This window comes from Podarcis melisellensis, assembly GCF_964234715.1.
Source record: "Podarcis melisellensis genome assembly, chromosome: W".
Classification (NCBI taxonomy): Eukaryota; Metazoa; Chordata; class Lepidosauria; order Squamata; family Lacertidae; genus Podarcis; species Podarcis melisellensis.
The window spans coordinates 32,886,783-32,903,761 of NC_138535.1; positions in this window are offsets into that span (position 1 = coordinate 32,886,783).

Genomic DNA, 16,979 nt, shown 5'->3' on the forward strand with positions numbered 1-16,979 from the left:
TGCCTCTGTTTCAGGCTCTGGCACTCTATCAAGCACTGTTTCAGGGTCTGGCTCTCTTTCAGGCTCTGGTTCTGAATTAGGGTTTTGTTCTGGCTCTGGCTGTGTCTCTGGCTCTGGCTCCAGCTCCAGCTCCGGCACTGTATCAAGTACTGTTGCAGACTCAGGCTGTGGCTCTAGGCTGTGGCTGCAGCTATGTTTTGCGCTCCGGCCCTGTATCAAGCCCTGTATCTGGCCCTGGCCCTGTATCAAGCCCTGTATCTGGCCCTGGCCCTGGCCCTGGCCCTGATTCTGATTCTGATTCTGTATCAAGCCCTATTTCTGGCTCTGGCTCTGGCTCTGGCTCTGGCTCAGGCTCAGGCTCAGGCTCAGGCTCATGGTCTCACTCTGACTCTGCTCTTAGATTACTTCGTAGTCTAAAAGAAGTCTATACATTCTTGCGATTATTTTGGTTTTACTATTCAGTAGTTCTCTTTCAAATCTTGAAGGCTCCTTTTCAAAACCTATCTGCTTATCCTGTCTGAACACTTCATTCACCTGGAAGTAATCTAGCCTACTAGAAAAGTTATCTTTTATTTTCTCATAACTTATCAATATTAGTTGACCCTCCTCCTCCCCCCTTAATATTGTGTTTAATGATTATATGGGGTTGCGCTTGGGAGCCCTGCCTCCACTTCTGGCTCCGATGTCAGTTCACTGACATCCACCCTCCCCAGGACCCCCTCCACCCCCGGCAGGACCTTTTGACCCAACTACGTCCTTTTCCTCAGCCGACGTTGCGGGGAATCCCTGGAAGGAGCTGTCGCCATCCCCTGATGATTCAAACTCCGCTTCCCACCCGCTCCGATCTCTTCCCGCCGGGTGGCCCTCCCAGTCCGATTCCTCTGACGCCTCTCCTCCCTCCTCTTCGGAGGCAGGAAAACCCACAGAATCCTCTTCATCATCTGTGGTTCCAAATTGCTCCTCCCAGAATCTCGCTAGTGGTTTAGGTTTATCTGGGAACAGGCTGTGGAACTCCTCTGCAAGATACCCATCATTGATAGCCTCCGCTGGAACCCACGTGTTTTCTGACTCGGGTTCTCCCTCCCAAGCTACCAAGTACTCCACCTGGCGCCCTCACCATCTTGAATCGAGTATTTCCGTGGCTTGGTTGTGGTGTTCCCTCTCCTCTACCTGCGGGTGTGTGGTGACTTCTCCCTCTCGCCCCGGGAATTCCCTCCCGTCCCTGTACGGTGAGAGTAGGGACCTATGGAACACCGGGTGTATTTTCATGCTGTCAGGCAACTTGAGCTTGAATGCCACGGGGTTCACCTGCTGTGTTACCTCAAAACGTCCCAGCCGCCTTGGCTGCAACTTCTTACACCCCCCCTAAAAGGGTAACCCTTGGGTTGACAACCACACCCGGTCTCCCACCCTTATGGTCTCCCCTTCCCGACGGTGCTTGTCTGCCTGCCTCTTGTAAATTTCCTTGGCCCGTTCCAAGTTCATCTTAAGTTGCTGGTGCAAGGCCTCCATTTCTTCCACAAACTGCTCTGCCGCAGGTACGCTCCCCCCTTCCTCCCCCCTCCCCGGGAAGGCCCTGGGGTGACACCCATAATTGGCCATGAAGAGGCTCATTCCCGTGGAAGCCCACCTCGACCTGTAGCAAGCCCATGAACTTCCTCCAGAACCGGGAAGTAAATTGTTTCCCGCGATCCGAGATGACCCTCGAGGGAGCCCCATGCAGCCTGAAGATGTGATCTACAAACAACCTGGCTGTTTCCTCTGCCGTTACCGCATGCGAGCAAGCTATGAAATGGCACATTTTTGTTAGCAGATCGACTACTACCATGACTGCTGTCTTCCCCCTTGATTTGGGCAAATCTGTCATAAAATCTATGGATACCACCTCCCAGGGTCTTCCCGGCGTGCGTAAGGGTTCCAGTAACCCTGCGGGTGCAGCCCTCTCCCCCTTTGCCCTCTGGCAGCGGTCGCACCCCCGTACATATTCCCGTACATCTTCCCTTACCCTTGGCCACCAGAACTGCCTGGTGACAAGCAACATGGTTTTGTGTTGACCAAAATGTCCCGCTGTTGGATTGTCGTGGAGTTGTTTGAGTACCCTTCCCCTCAAGGTCTCCCCTGGTACGTACAGCGCTCCCTTGTAGTACAGTACCCCTTCCTTTTCCTCAAACCCTCCCTGGTTTTCCCTTCCGTTCCGGAGTTCCCTGATTTTTGTTTGAGCGAATTCGTCGTTTCTAGTAAGCCCGGCTAGTTCTCGTTTCCCAACCAACACTCCCCCCCCCCACACACCCATCGGTTCTCGGGGAACACGTGTCTGACTTGCGGCGGTCCCTCTCCTTCCATGTACTCCGGCTTCCGGGAGAGAGCATCTGCTCTTACGTTCTCCTCCCCCGGCACGTACCGGATCTCGAAGAAAAACTTGGAGAACTCCTGTGCCCATCGAATCTGTCTCTGGTTGAGTACTCGCGCAGTCCTCCAGTATTCCAAGTTCTTGTGATCCGTACACACCTGGATCTCGTGCTGCGCCCCTATTAGCAGATGTCTCCATCGTCAAAATGCTGCATAAATTGCAAGCAGTTTGCGGTCATACACCGTGTAGTTTTGCTCCGACTTGCTCAGCTTCCTCGAGAAAAAGGCGCACGGCCTCCAGCTCTGCTGGGGCCCCGGCTGCAACAGTACCGCTCCGATGGCCCGGTCTGACGCGTCGGTCTCCAGCCTCATTGGCTTCTGCAGATCCACGTGCAGGAGCTGCTCTTCCGAAGCGAACGCCTTCTTCAGCCTTTCGAAGGATTGCTGGGCACTTTCTGTCCAGACTAACTTCTTTTTGCTACTGAGACAATCTGTGATAGGCGCTGTCAAGTGGGCGAAGTTCCTGATGAACTTCCGGTAGAAGTTGCTGAACCTCTGCCCCTGGCTACGTTTAAGCGTCAGGCTCAGTTTCAGACAGTGTCTCTGTTTCAGGATCCAGCACTCTATCAAGCACTATTTCAGACTCAGGCTGTGGATCTCGGCTGTGGCTCTAGGCTCCGTCTGTGGCTCTGGCTGTGGCTCTGGCTCTCTTTCAGGGTCTGGTTCTGAATGAAGATCTGGTTCTGACTCTGATTCAGGGTCTCATGATGGCTCTTCCTCTGCCTCTGACCCAGCTATATTTGCAAGCAGTTCCCGGTCATACACCGTGTAGTTCTGTTCTGACTTGTTCAGCTTCCTTGAAAAAAAAGCGCACGGCCTCCATTCGGACTGATTTCCCGTCTGAAGCAGTATGGCCCCCACCGCTCTGTCTGACGCGTCGGTCTCCAGCCTCATAGGCTTCTGCAGATCCACGTGTAAGAGCTGCTCTTCCGAAGCGAACGCCCTCTTTAGCCTTTCAAAGGACTGCTGTGCCTCTTCTGTCCATTCAAACTTCTTTTTGATGCTGAGACAATCGGTGATGGGTGCAGTTAAGTGGGCGAAGTTCTTGATAAACTTCCTATAGAAGTTCCCAAACCCCAGGAACCTCTGCACGTCCTTCCGGTTCTTGGGAGTCTTCCATTCTAGCACCGCCTGCACCTTGCCTGGGTCCATGGCTAAGCCTTTGTCCGACAACCTGTAGCCCAGGAACTCAACCTCTCGGGCGTGGAATTGGCATTTCTCCAGTTTGACCCACAGCTGGTGCTCCTGCAGCCTTTTCAGCACTTCCCTGACGTCCTTAACATGCTGCTCCTCGTTCTCCGAGTAGATTAACACGTCATCTAGGAAAGCCACGCAATTCTTGTACAGCAGGGACCCCAACACGTGGTGCATGAAAGCTTGAAAGCAGGCCGAGCCTGATTGTAATCCGAAGGGCATAACTAAGTACTCAAAGGCCCCCAGAGGGGTGAACATGGTGGTTTTCCATTCATCCCCCTCCCTCATCCTTATCAAATTGTACTCCCCCCGAAGGTCCAGCTTGGTAAAAACCTTCCCCTTCCTTACCCTGCTCAAAATGTCATCAATTCTGGGCATTGGGAAGGTCACTGGTTCCGACACAAGGTTGACCCCCTCTGGCTCTGGCTCTGGCTCTGGCTCTGGCTCTGGCTCTGGCTCTGGCTCTGGCTCTGGCTCTGGCTCTGGCTCTGGCTCTGGCTCTGGCTCTGATTCAGGGTCTCGCTCTGATTCAGGGTCTCTCTCTGGCTCTGGCTCTGGCACTCTATCAAGGACTGTTTCAGACTCAGGCTGTGGCTGTGGCTTTGCCTCTGTTTCAGGCTCAGGCTCTGTTTGAGGCTGTGTCTCTGTTTCAGGCTCCGGCACTGTATCAAGTACTGTTGCAGACTCAGGCTGTGGCTCTAGGCTGTGGCTGTTGCTCTGGTTCGGGCTGTGGCTCTTTTTCAGGCTCTGTTTCTGAATGAGGGCTTGGTTATGGCACTGATTCAGGGTCTCACTCTGTCTCTGGCTGTGTCTCTGTTGCGCCAAAAACGGTGGTTTGTTGTTGTTGTTGTTAGTTTCTTTCTGGGGTGGGACAAATGTTTAGTTGGGGCGGTTTAGCATAATTGTTTCTTGGTTTGTTTTTCTTTTACTATTTTTTTAGGTTATTGTATAGTTTGTATTTTGCTTTTCAAGGGGAAAGGGTCAGGGCTGCCTGGGAGGGGTCCTCAGCCAACAGAATGGCTGGGGCAGGTTCCCTACGGGGGTATGTACTGGAACACCCAATCTCTGTTATCGCGGGTGGGAGGAGCAGTTGCGCTAAGACCAGACCACGTCTTTACCGAAGATCTGGTTCTGACTCTGATTCTGATTCTTTGATTCTGGCTCTCTATCAAGGGCTGTTTCAGACTGCTCTCTATCAAGGGCTGTTTCAGGCTGTGGCTGTTGCTCTGGTTCTGGCTCTGGCTCTTTCTCAGGCTCTGGTTCTGAATGAGGGCTTGGCTCTGGCCCTGATTCAGGGTCTCGCTCTGGCTCTGGCTCTGGCTCTGGCACTCTATCAAGGACTGTTTCAGACTTAGGCTGTGGCTGTGGCTCTGGCTCTGTTTCCATTCTTACAATGCAATGTACACAAAACAATAATCCTCTCTTAGATTTTTTTGGGATCTCTTTATCTAAAATACTCATGTCACCGTTACTTCCTCCACATCTCCAACAAGCATTCGCCAAATTTTTATACATTCTTGATCATCTGGAAGGAGTGAGGTACCACCTACGAGCCATTTTCATCATGTTCTCTCTTATATTATAGCTGGCTGTAAATTTCAAATTTCCATTCCATCAGTTTTCCCCATCTTTTAGCATAATTGGACGGCCCACATCTTGGGCCCACTTTATCATTGAAGCCTTAACCTCCTCATCCATTACTTCGTAGTCTAAAAGAAGTCTATAGATTTTTGCGATTATTTTGGTTTTACTATTCAGTAGTTCTCTATCAAATCTTGAAGGCTCCTTTTCAAAACCTATCTGCTTATCCTGTCTGAACACTTCATTCACCTGGACGTAATCTAGCCAACTAGAAAAGTGATCTTTTATTTTCTCATAACTTATCAATATTAGTTGACCCTCCTCCTCCCCCCATAATATTGTGTTATACGTTATCCAGTTCTCTTTGATGTTGTTCCTTTTTTTAACAGCGATTGCTTCTAGTGGAGAGTTCCATCTTGGGGTTTTCTGTTCCAAATATCTTTTGTATTTTCCCCATACCTTATTGTAATGGGAATTGGGGTTGCTTGTGCGTAAGCCACAAACTGCTCCAAGCTGGTTGTATGGCTAAACCTTTCCCTGGCTTGACAGCCCTTACAACGCGACTGTCTCAGTCACTGGCAGAATCCGTCAGTGGGCGTTTCCTGAATTTCTTCCAACATAAAAATTCCTTGACTCCAAGTCCGCCTAGTCTCTGCGCGGAAGCTTTCTGCGCAGCGTAGGCGTGCCAAGCGGAGGTCCTGTGTGTTACCATAAAGCACCAAAGCTGCAGCAAGCAAAGGCTCTAGCCGCTCAGTCAGCTGCTTGTGGCTGGAAAGCCAAACAGGATGTTTGTGACTGTTGCCATGGGAACAAAGGGGCAGTCCATTCTGTACTGAGCACCGGATGTTAGCTCAGTGTGTGTGTCAGATGACCCGTACTGGAAGTACATGGGTGGAGTTTATTCTTACTGCTGTGGAGTGCAGACATGTTTCTCTGTACTGATGTAAAGAGACAGAAATAAAGGATGTAAATAGATTTCTGTCTGAATCTTTCCCCTCCCTGGGGGACACCAAAGGGGAGAGAGGAAGAACGGTGTGTTCCTCTCACACATCTGAGATGAATCGCCGAGACCTCGCCTGCTTATCAGCAGAGTGGCGCAGCGGGGAGGTCGACAAGGAATATCTGCCGGTGCCTACGTTGTGGCACATTCCTCTGACCCAGGCAGAATTCCAACAGTGGTAGCAGATGCCGGTTGCTGGTTTCCTCGATCCATGGAAGTCTGCAAAAAGAGTAGCAGAGCTGCTGTTTTCATCACTCCATGGAAGCCTGAGGTGAGAAAGCTGATCCTCTGCAGCCAGAAGCTGACCAGAAGAAGCTGACAGCCAAAGCCACGGAGCCCAAGGTATGAGATTTTCAGGCTTAAAAGAGTGAGCGCAGATTGAGTTATTCTCTGCTTCACGGGGAGCAGCGTTTAGGAAAAACAGCTCCGAGTGGGAAGAGGCTTGCATTCCAGAGATTCTTGTGGTTTCCTGTACAAGGGAAGAAATGCACTGTTGCTAAGCAACGCCCGCCAGTCAAGTGGAAAGTTACTCGAGAGGGCTGGACAGTCAGGCTATGCCTCAGAGAGGCAAAAACAAAGTTTGTTGTGACTAGGCTCTCATGAAGTCCCTTTGGAAAGGGACTTTCCAAAGCAGCTAGCATTAAGAGCTGCCAGGTGCACAAGAGTGCAAACAAACAAGCTTTTGGATTTTAGAGGCTTGTGTTTGAGAGTTAATGCAAGGACTCAAAAATGGATGCTAAGAAGGACGGAGGCTTGCCTTCTCCACCCCTCCTGACCAATGACAATTATGCATCTTGGTCTATTAAGATGAAGGCCCTGTTGCAGAATCAGAGACTGTTTCAGGTGATTGAGAACCCCATCCCTGCAGCACCAACACGTGCTTGGGAGTCACAGAATGTGAAGGCCAGAACGGCTATAATTCTGTGTGTGTCAGACTCGCAGCTTGTGCATATTCAGGATTTAGAGCACGCGAAAGAGGTTTGGGACACGCTGAGAAGGACACATCAGAGAGATGCAGGTTCTTCAGCGTTGCTGTATTTTGAGAAGCTGACCAATCTGAGGCTTGCGCCTGATGGAGATGTTCAAGAGCACCTGACGGAAATGAAATATCTGCGTCAACAGATGGTGGAACGTAATTTCCGTCTGCAGGAGGAAGTGTTTTGCTTCATGGTGATAAACAGCCTGAATCGGACTTACAAATCCGTTGCCAGTCAGCTTGGTTCGCTACTGGCGGCGCAGTTAACTTCGGAGAGGGTCTTTGCTGTGGTTCTGAATGAACATTACAGACTTGCTGCCCTGGAGGTCAAGGACAGGGGGAGGGAAGAACGGAGTTCTAACGCCCCCACTGCTGTTGCTACTGGAGAAAATGCTGTAGCTTTAAACGTTGTCCGATGTTACAATTGTGGCCAGACTGGGCATCTTCAGCGGTACTGCAAGAAGCCACGTCAGCACAAAGGAGCCAAGGCGAGCTCTACAAAGTCTGAGGCGTCAGGCAAAGGTCATACCATCCCAAAGGCAAAGACTGCAAAGGCTTTGATGTCGAAAGGAACCACGCCAAAAGTGGAGTTGAAGTTCAATCTGCTCAGCGTTTCGCAGATTGCCAAGAAGGGACTAAAACTGTCCTATGATGATGAGAACTGCGAGATCTACAAAGATGGAGAGTTGTATCTTTCTGCCAAAGAGAAAGATGGACTATATTTGTTGACTTTTGATCAAAGTGATTACATGGAATGTAATTCTTGTGATTCTAACATGATCTCTTTTGCAGGTCTGACCAAGAAGAACACCAAGAAGGTGACCTCGAGGGTCGACAGAGAATTTCAGCGGGTGTATGCTGATGTGATTGGTCCTCTAGCACCATCTAGAGGCAATGCAAAATATTACCTTGTGTGTGTGGATTCTTTCACAAATTATGTCTGGATTTATGTTTTGAAGAGACCTAAAGAAGCTTTAGAAAGGTTTAAAGAGTTTTGTGACAAAGTTAAAAATATGCATGATGCTGACATAGATTGTCTTTGCACAGATAAGATACCAATTTTTCTTTCACAGGATTTCCAGAGGTTCCTGAAGAAGAAAGGGATAAGACACAAAATTGCTAGTTCCGAAGAATCTTGGAAAAGATGTGTCTGTGTTAGGGTGAACAAAGAATTGCAAAAGGGAATGCATGCGCAATTGCTTAGTTCGCATCTGCCAAATGAATTCTGGGCGGAGTCGCTAATGTCATTTTGTTATAATAATAATAATAATAATAATAATAATAATAATAATAATAATAATAATAAATTTTATTTATATCCCGCCCTCCCCAGCCGAAGCCGGGCTCAGGGCGGCTAACAACACCAAAATAGTGCGACATTATAAAAACATTATAAAAATTAATTAAAATCAAGATTGATGGCAGCCATAAAGTTTTGTAAAGGTTGCCAAAGGAGGGCGTCAGGCTGCGCCCTAACCAAAGGCCTGGCGGAACAGCTCTGTCTTGCAGGCCCTACGGAAAGATGTCAAGTCCTGCAGGGCCCTTGTCTCTTGTGACAGAGCATTCCACCAGGTTGGAGCCGCAGCCGAAAAGGCCCTGGCTCTAGTTGAGGCCAGCCTAACCTCTCTGTGGCCTGGGACCTTCAAGGTGTTTTTGTTTGAAGACCGTAAGTTCCTCTGTGGGGCATACCAGGAGAGGCGGTCCCGTAGGTACGAGGGCCCTAGGCCGTATAGGGCTTTGAAGGTTAAAACCAGCACCTTAAACCTGATCCTGTACTCCACCGGGAGCCAGTGCAGCTGGTATAGCACCGGATGAATGTGATCTCTAACCGAAGACCCCGTAAGGAGTCTCGCTGCGGCATTCTGCACCCGTGGTTGAGAAAGGTTTCAAAAGAGTTGGGATGTTCTCCGTTTGAGAAACTGTTCCATAGAAAACCTTCAGTTGCCCATTTCAAGGTTTTTGGGTCTCATGTGAGAACAGAAACTCCAGGTGGGGTAAAGAATGCCAGAGGCATTTTTGTGGGTTATGAAAAGGGTCTCTACAGAGTAATTTTGTCTGAATCTGGTCAGGTGATTCTCACAAAATTTCTAGAGAGTGCTCCTGAACAGGAGAGAGTGATTGATCACACATTTCTCACTGCAGATGATTCTGATGATGATGATGATGATGAGTTTGATCTTATTGAGTTCAGTAGTACTGATGATGACAGCGATAGCTCAGGGAGCTCAGTTGACACAGTCATTGAGAGGAAATCTCACATAATGACAAGACCCTCAGAAGAGGAGGATGAACCACTGATTAAGCTTAGTACTGGTTCTCCAGAGAGTTCAAAGGTTGAACCAGAAAGCAAAGAAGAGCAGCAACTCTTACGTAGGTCTGAGAGAGCAACGAAGGGTGTACCACCCAAGAGGTATTCAAAGGAATTTGCCAACCTAGCTATTGCATGTGTTGCTGTTGTAAACGACCAAGGACAAATTGAAGCTGTGTCTGAGTCAGAGACAAAGGCACAACAGAAAGTTGTTAACCAAGGTAATGCAGAAGCACTCATTCCTTGGAAGTCACACAACCAGAGAGGTACATTGGTAAAACCAGTGGTGGGTAGTTCCAAGGGTGGAACTGAAACAACAGGGGAATGTTATAAGTATAACAACTGTTTGTTTTCTTCTCTGGATGACGCTTTGCTCGCAGCACGCATTGATACTTTAGGGGGAGTATGTTACCATAAAGCACCAAAGCTGCAGCAAGCAAAGGCTCTAGCAGCTCAGTCAGCTGCTTGTGGCTGGAAAGCCAAACAGGATGTTTGTGACTGTTGCCATGGGAACAAAGGGGCAGTCCATTCTGTACTGAGCACCGGATGTTAGCTCAGTGTGTGTGTCAGATGACCCGTACTGGAAGTGCATGGGTGGAGTTTATTCTTACTGCTGTGGAGTGCAGACATGTTTCTCTGTACTGATGTAAAGAGACAGAAATAAAGGATGTAAATAGATTTCTGTCTGAATCTTTCCCCTCCCTGGGGGACACCAAAGGGGAGAGAGGAAGAACGGTGTGTTCCTCTCACACATCTGAGATGAATCGCCGAGACCTCGCCTGCTTATCAGCAGAGTGGCGCAGCAGGGAGGTCGACAAGGAATATCTGCCGGTGCCTACGCTGTGGCACATTCCTCTGACCCAGGCAGAATTCCAACACTGTGCTCTCCCCGCTGATCTCACTGGAAGAGTCTCGGAGCCTTCCCTCCGAAGTACTCTCAGCCTCCCCTTTCTTCCTGGTGTCACCTTGATTTCCTTCCCCAGCGGAAGCTCTCCCTCTCTCCTTGCTAGTTCCCTCTCCGGCATCATTGGGGAGCCTTACCTCTCCTCTTGGCTCCGATGGCAGTTCCCTGACATCCACCTCCCCCCAGGGCCCTCCTCTCCCCCCGTCCGTTCCTTGGACGGTGATGCGGGGAATCCCTGGAAGGAACTATCCCCTTCCTCAGATGATTCAAACACCGCTCTCCACCTGCTGCTGTCTCTTTCCGCTGCCCAATCTCCCCAGTCGGATTCCTCTCCCTCGGATACCCCCCTTCCTCATCTTCGGAGGCTGGAAATCCCATAAACTCTTCTTCATCATCCGTGGTGCCAAATTGCTCCTCCCAGAACCTCCCTAGTGGTTTCGGCTTCCTTGGGAACCTGCGATGAAACTCCTCCTGCAGATACTCATCCTTGATCTCTTCTGCAGGAACCCAAGTGTTTTCCGACTCGGGCTCCCCCTCCCAAGACACCAAATATTCCACCCGTCTCCCTCTCCACCTTGAATCGAGAATTTCCGCGGCTTGACCACTGAGTTCCCTTTCCTCCACCTGTGGGTGCATGGGGATTTCTCTTTCTCGCCCCAGAAATTCCCTCCCTTCCCGGTACGGTGAGAGTAATGACCTGTGGAACACCGGGTGCAGTTTCATGTTGGTGGGCAAGTTGAGTCTAAAGGCCACAGGATTCACCTGTTGTGTTACCTCGAAAGGTTCCAGTCGCCTTGGCCGTAATTTCTTACAACCCCCTTTGAACAGTAGCCCTTGGGTTGACAACCACACCCGGTCCCCAACCCTTATTCTCTCCCCTTCTCTGTGGTGCTTGTCTGCCTGCCTCTTGTACGCTTCCTTCGCCCTCTCCAGGTTAACCTTAAGTTGTTGGTGTAAAGCCTCCATTTCTTCCACAAACTGCTCGGCCGCCGGCACACTCCCCCTCCCCTCCCCCTCCCCTGGGAAGGCCCTGGGGTGACACGCGTAATTGGCCATGAACGGACTCATCCCTGTGGACACATGTTCAGCGTTATTGTATGCAAATTCGGCCAGCGCTAGTTTTTCCACCCAATCGTTCTCCCTTTCGTTGACGTAGCAGCGTAGGTACTGTTGGAGTATGCTATTGGCTCTTTCTGCTTGTCCGTTGGTCTCCGGGTGTCTGGCCGTCGAGCAGCTCACCTCGACGTCCAGCAGGCTCACGAGCTTCCTCCAGAATCTGGAAGTAAATTGCCTTCCTCTGTCGGACAAAACCCTCAAGGGGGCGCCATGCAACCTGAAGACGTGATCTACAAACAGCCTAGCTGTTTCCTCTGCCGTCACTGCATGCGAGCAAGCAATGAAATGGCACATTTTGGTCAACAAGTCAACTACCACCATGACTGCTGTTTTCCCCCTGGACTTGGGTAAATCGGTCATAAAATCTATGGATACCACCTCCCATGGTCTTTCCGGGGTGGGTAAGGGTTCCAGTAACCCTGCGGGTGCTGCCTTCTCCCCTTTTGCCCGCTGGCAGCGTTCGCACCCCCGTACGTATTCCCGCACATCTTCCCTCACCCTTGGCCACCAGAACTGCCTGGTGACAAGCAACATGGTTTTGTGTTGACCAAAATGCCCCGCCGTGGGGTTGTCATGTAGTTGTTTGAGTACTCTTCTCCTCAAGTCCCCTTCTGGTATGTACAATGCTCCCCTATAGTACAGTGCCCCTTCCTTTTCCTCAAAACCCCCCCAGTGTGGTGTAGTGGTTAAGAGCGGTAGTCTCTAATCTGGGGAACCGGGTTCGCGTCTCCGCTCCTCCACATGCAGCTGCTGGGTGACCTTGGGCCAGTCACACTTCTGTGAAGTCTCTCAGCCCCACTCACCTCACAGAGTGTTTGTTGTGGGGGAGGAAGGGAAAGGAGATTGTTAGCCGCTTTGAGACTCCTTAAAGGGAGTGAAAGGCGGGATATCAAATCCAAACTCTTCTTCTTCTTCTTCTTCTTCTTCTTCTTCTTCTGCGTCTCTGATCTCCCTGATTTTTGTTTGGGCGTACTCGTCATTCCTTGTCAACCCGGCTAGTTCTCGTCACTCTACCACTACTCATCGGTCCTCCGGTATCACATGTGGTAGTTCCGGCACTCCCTCTCCTTCCAAGTACTCCGGTTTCCGGGAGAGGGCGTCTGCTCTGACGTTTTCCTTCCCCGGCACGTAGCGAATTTCAAAAAAAGAACTTGGAAAACTCCTGTGCCCATCGCACCTGTCTTTGGTTGAGGACTCGTGCAGTCCTCCAATATTCCAGGTTCTTATGGTCCGTGCACACCTGGATCTTGTGTTGTGCGCCTATTAGAAAATGTCTCCAGCGTCGACAGGAAGTTTTTTTTCTTTCCGCCCGACTGTGTGAGTTACTAAGTAACTGTCTTGGACTTCTAATGTAACGAACGTAAAAATTTGAAACATTCTTCAACCCTGGACAGCCAGCCTCTTTGGAGAGGAGCGGCTTAAATCTAAAATCTAAAAAGAGAGTGTAAAATCGGAAGGCTGCAGAGCAGTTTGAAATGGAGCTTTGCAGATCAGGAGAGAAGAGCTGCCTATGGAACTCTATGTAGAAGGGCACAGAAAAAACGGCTCGAGAAAACCGTCGGAAATATTAATAAAAAGAACTCTCCCTAACTTGTTGGCTCTCGTGGACACGCTGGAGGTTTGCTCAAGGCCTCTACGACTGAAACTAAAAACCATACGAAGCTAAAATATATTCCTCCAGCCTACCTCTGTCAAAACTGTACATATACCATGCTCATAAGTTCGTGATTATTCTTTTCCCCTCCCCTGGTCCCCCCCTTCTATCCCACGTTCTGTTATACCATTTATGACATTTACATTTTTGCGTTAAGTCAAAAAAAAAATTGGTTACTCTATATTTTTTTCCTTCCCCTCTCCTGTCCCCTCTCTCCCTCCTCCCTCCCCTCCAACTCTGTTTTACTGTCTGTTTCTCTTTCCTCTTTATTTTAATAACATAACTAACAACTTATCCAACCTATTTTCTACTCACCAATTTTTGGAGGAACTCTAAATCATCGGAATCATAACATTTAATTTAGGATGATCCCTTATCTCCTGAAAACACAACCAATGGGATAACAGCTAACATCTGAGGCACCCAGTGTGGTTTCCTGGATATAACTACACCTCACCAAGACCGAACAAAGAGACGCATTGGAATTTGGAACTGGAAATTCCAGAGTGCAATAAAACTTCGCACAGCCCCCAGAGTGCAATAAAACTTTGCACAGCCCCCGCGAACTGGACTAAATAAATAAGTGGCTGAAAATTACAGGATTATACAAGTGGCTGAAACTACTGAATATATAGAGACTATACAACTTCTTCTTTTCCCCCCCTGGAATATAACAGAAAGACACCGATTTTTGTTTACGCTTTCTTATTTTTTGCTCATCCCCCCTCTGTCTCTGAAACAATTATACTAATATACTAATACAAAGCAAATATTTAACAACAAAAAGTTTCTGGAAATATAAGTGGGACTGGTTAATATTGTGTGAATAATTGATGTAAGTAAACTGAAATAAGGTATTGGAAGCCCCCTTGATATTAAGAAAACAAAAGAGGATAGGAGGTCAGGAGGGCAAGAGTTTTAAACTAATACAGTTTAAGGTGTTTATGGTTTGGAAAACATAAAAAAGGGGGAAAAACAGATTGTGAGCCCTCTAGGGGAGAGAAATATAAACCACAGGATGTCGGGGAAAAATGGTAAAAAAGCTGGAGGGACCCCGGGAGAAAGAAAAACATCTCGACAAGAGGAAATTAAAGACTTAGACTTTTTGTGGTTTAAGATTAAAGAGGAATTTAAGCAAAGGGAAACACACATGGAAAACAAACTAGGAGAAATACAGGAGCAAATTGATAGGAAAATAGAAAGTGCTGTAGGCGAACTCTCGAAAAAGATACAAGATTTGACAGTTAAATCAAAAATAATTGAAAACTCCAATAAAAAAAACACAAAAAGATTTGAGGGACCAAAAGAAGGAAACAGAAAAGCTGAAGGAAGAAATAAAAAAATTAAATAAAACACAAGACCAATTATTGGACAATTTAGCTATGACAGAAATGCGTCAAAAAAATCTTAATTTAAAATTTAAAGGGATCGCCGAAGAAGCAAATGAAAACATAAGAGGAAAAATAGTTCAGGAACTTGCAAAATGGTTGGAGATGAAAGAAGAACAAATAGCATATACAATAGAGAACGCGTTTAGAATAAGAGGAAAACCACAACAATTTAAGTCCAAAAGAATCCCCGGAGACTGTTTAGTAATATTCAACTCCATTGAAATGAAAAATATAATATTAAGAAATAGTTTTAAAAGAAAGTTGATGATTGGAGACCGTCCAATCACCATCTTTAAAGAAATTCCAATTAGGATCCTGCGCAAAAGGGAAGGATACAGACAGTTAACAAGTGTTTGGAAGAGGAACGCAATACAATACAAATGGGAATTCCCAGAGGGGGTTTCCTTCTATCATAAAAATAAAAAATTCAAGCTGACAGATATTCATGAAGCAGAAAAGTTCGTGAGAAGATATGAGAAAGACCTGGGTAAAGAAGTAGGACAGCGAGGAGGCGACTTGGTCACAGGGGGGAGTGGAGGGGGTGGAGTCGAGGAGGGGGGGAGTCAGAGGAGGAAACGGAGGATTTTAGATCGGAGGAAGAGGAGGAGGGAGAAGACAGAGAGTTCAACAGAAAGGGAAGCACCAGACTTTAAATCAGAAAGTAGGATAAAGTGTACTTAGTCATAACTTGAAATGACCATTAAGTTTATATTGTGGAATGTAAATGGCTTTAACGATAAGTCCAAGAGGAATAAATTTGAAAAAATTATAAAGAAAAAAAATATTGATGTCATTTGTTGCCAAGAAACTCATGTTGCCAAAAAACACAAGCATATTTTAATAAATAAGAAGCTCGGAATAGAATTTATCAACTCAGACTCAAAAAAGAAAAGAGGGGTAGCAATTTATGTGAAAGAAAAATTAGAACCCAAGCAAATATGTAAGGATGAGGAAGGAAGAATCCTAGGAGTACAAATTAAATACCAGGGAGAAAAAATAAATGTGGTTACAGTTTATGCCCCAAACTCAAATAGACTGGAGTTTTTTTAAAAATTGGAGCAAATCTTATTAGACTTAGATAACAACAAATTGGTCTTACTTGGAGATTTAAATGGAGTACCGACACCAGAACTAGATAGAAGTGTAAGAAAAAAGAAGTTAAACCAAGGGAAATTACCAAAATCCTTCAATGACCTTGAGGAAAATTTAGATCTAATAGATATATGGAGATACAAAAACCCTACGACAAAACAATTCACCCACTTCTCTGAACCACACCAGAGCTGGAGTAGGTTGGATCAGATCTGGATCTCAAGAGAATTAACAAGAGTGGTGAATTGTGAGATCCAACCCAGAACTCTGTCGGACCATAACCCAATAACACTACAACTAAAGTGGAACACCCAGGGGCTATACAGATGGAGAATGAATGACTACTTATTTGAAACAGAAGAAGTGATTGAAAAAGCAAAAACTACTATAAAAGACTATTTTGACCTAAATATGAATAAAGGGACAGACATAGATGTAGTGTGGGACGCTAGCAAGGCAGTGTTAAGAGGCCTCCTGATACAGCAAAATATTCAAAGAAAAAAGGCCAAAGAACAGAAAAAAGAAGAAGTAATTTCCTGGGCTACAAGCTGTCCGACAAGGGGCTCGTCATGGACAGCGCCAAGGTCCGCTCAGTGCTGGACTGGAAAAGCCCGCGCAATCGAAAGGAGGTCCAGAAGTTTGTCGGCTTTGCCAACTTTTATCGCAAGTTTATCAAGGGTTTCGCTATGCAGACGGCCATCACCGACACCCTCAGCTCCAAGAAGAAGAAGTTCATCTGGACGGAACAGGCGGAGCAGTCCTTTCAGAAGCTCAAGCGCCTCTTCGCGTCCGAAGAACAACTACTACATGTGAACCCCAGCAAACCCATGAGGGTTGAGACGGATGCCTCCGACAGAGCCGTGGGGGCAGTCCTACTGCAGCAAGATCAGCAAGGGGACTGGAGGCCGTGCGCTTTCTACTCCAGGAAACTCAGCAAGTCAGAGCAGAACTACACCATCTGGGACAGAGAGTTGCTGGCCATTCATGCGGCCTTCAAGGCGTGGCGGCACTTCCTCATCGGAGCCAAACACACAGTGCAGGTCCGCACAGACCATAAGAACCTGGAGTACTGGCGCACGGCGAGGTTCCTGAACCAGAGACACATCCGCTGGGCGGAGTTCTTTGCTGATTTCGACTTCAGGATAGAATACGTCCCGGGGACAACAACATCATGGCGGATGCGCTATCCAGGAAGCCGCAGTATCTCGAGGAAGAGGCACCGGCGGCGGCCAAGCACATTTTCGCACCGCAAGCGTGGGCATGCGCCTCAGCCACGGTGGACCTGGATGCGGTACGTCTCGCGTTGCAGACGGACTCCTTCGCACGAGCCAAGATGGAGGAGGTGCGCAGTGGG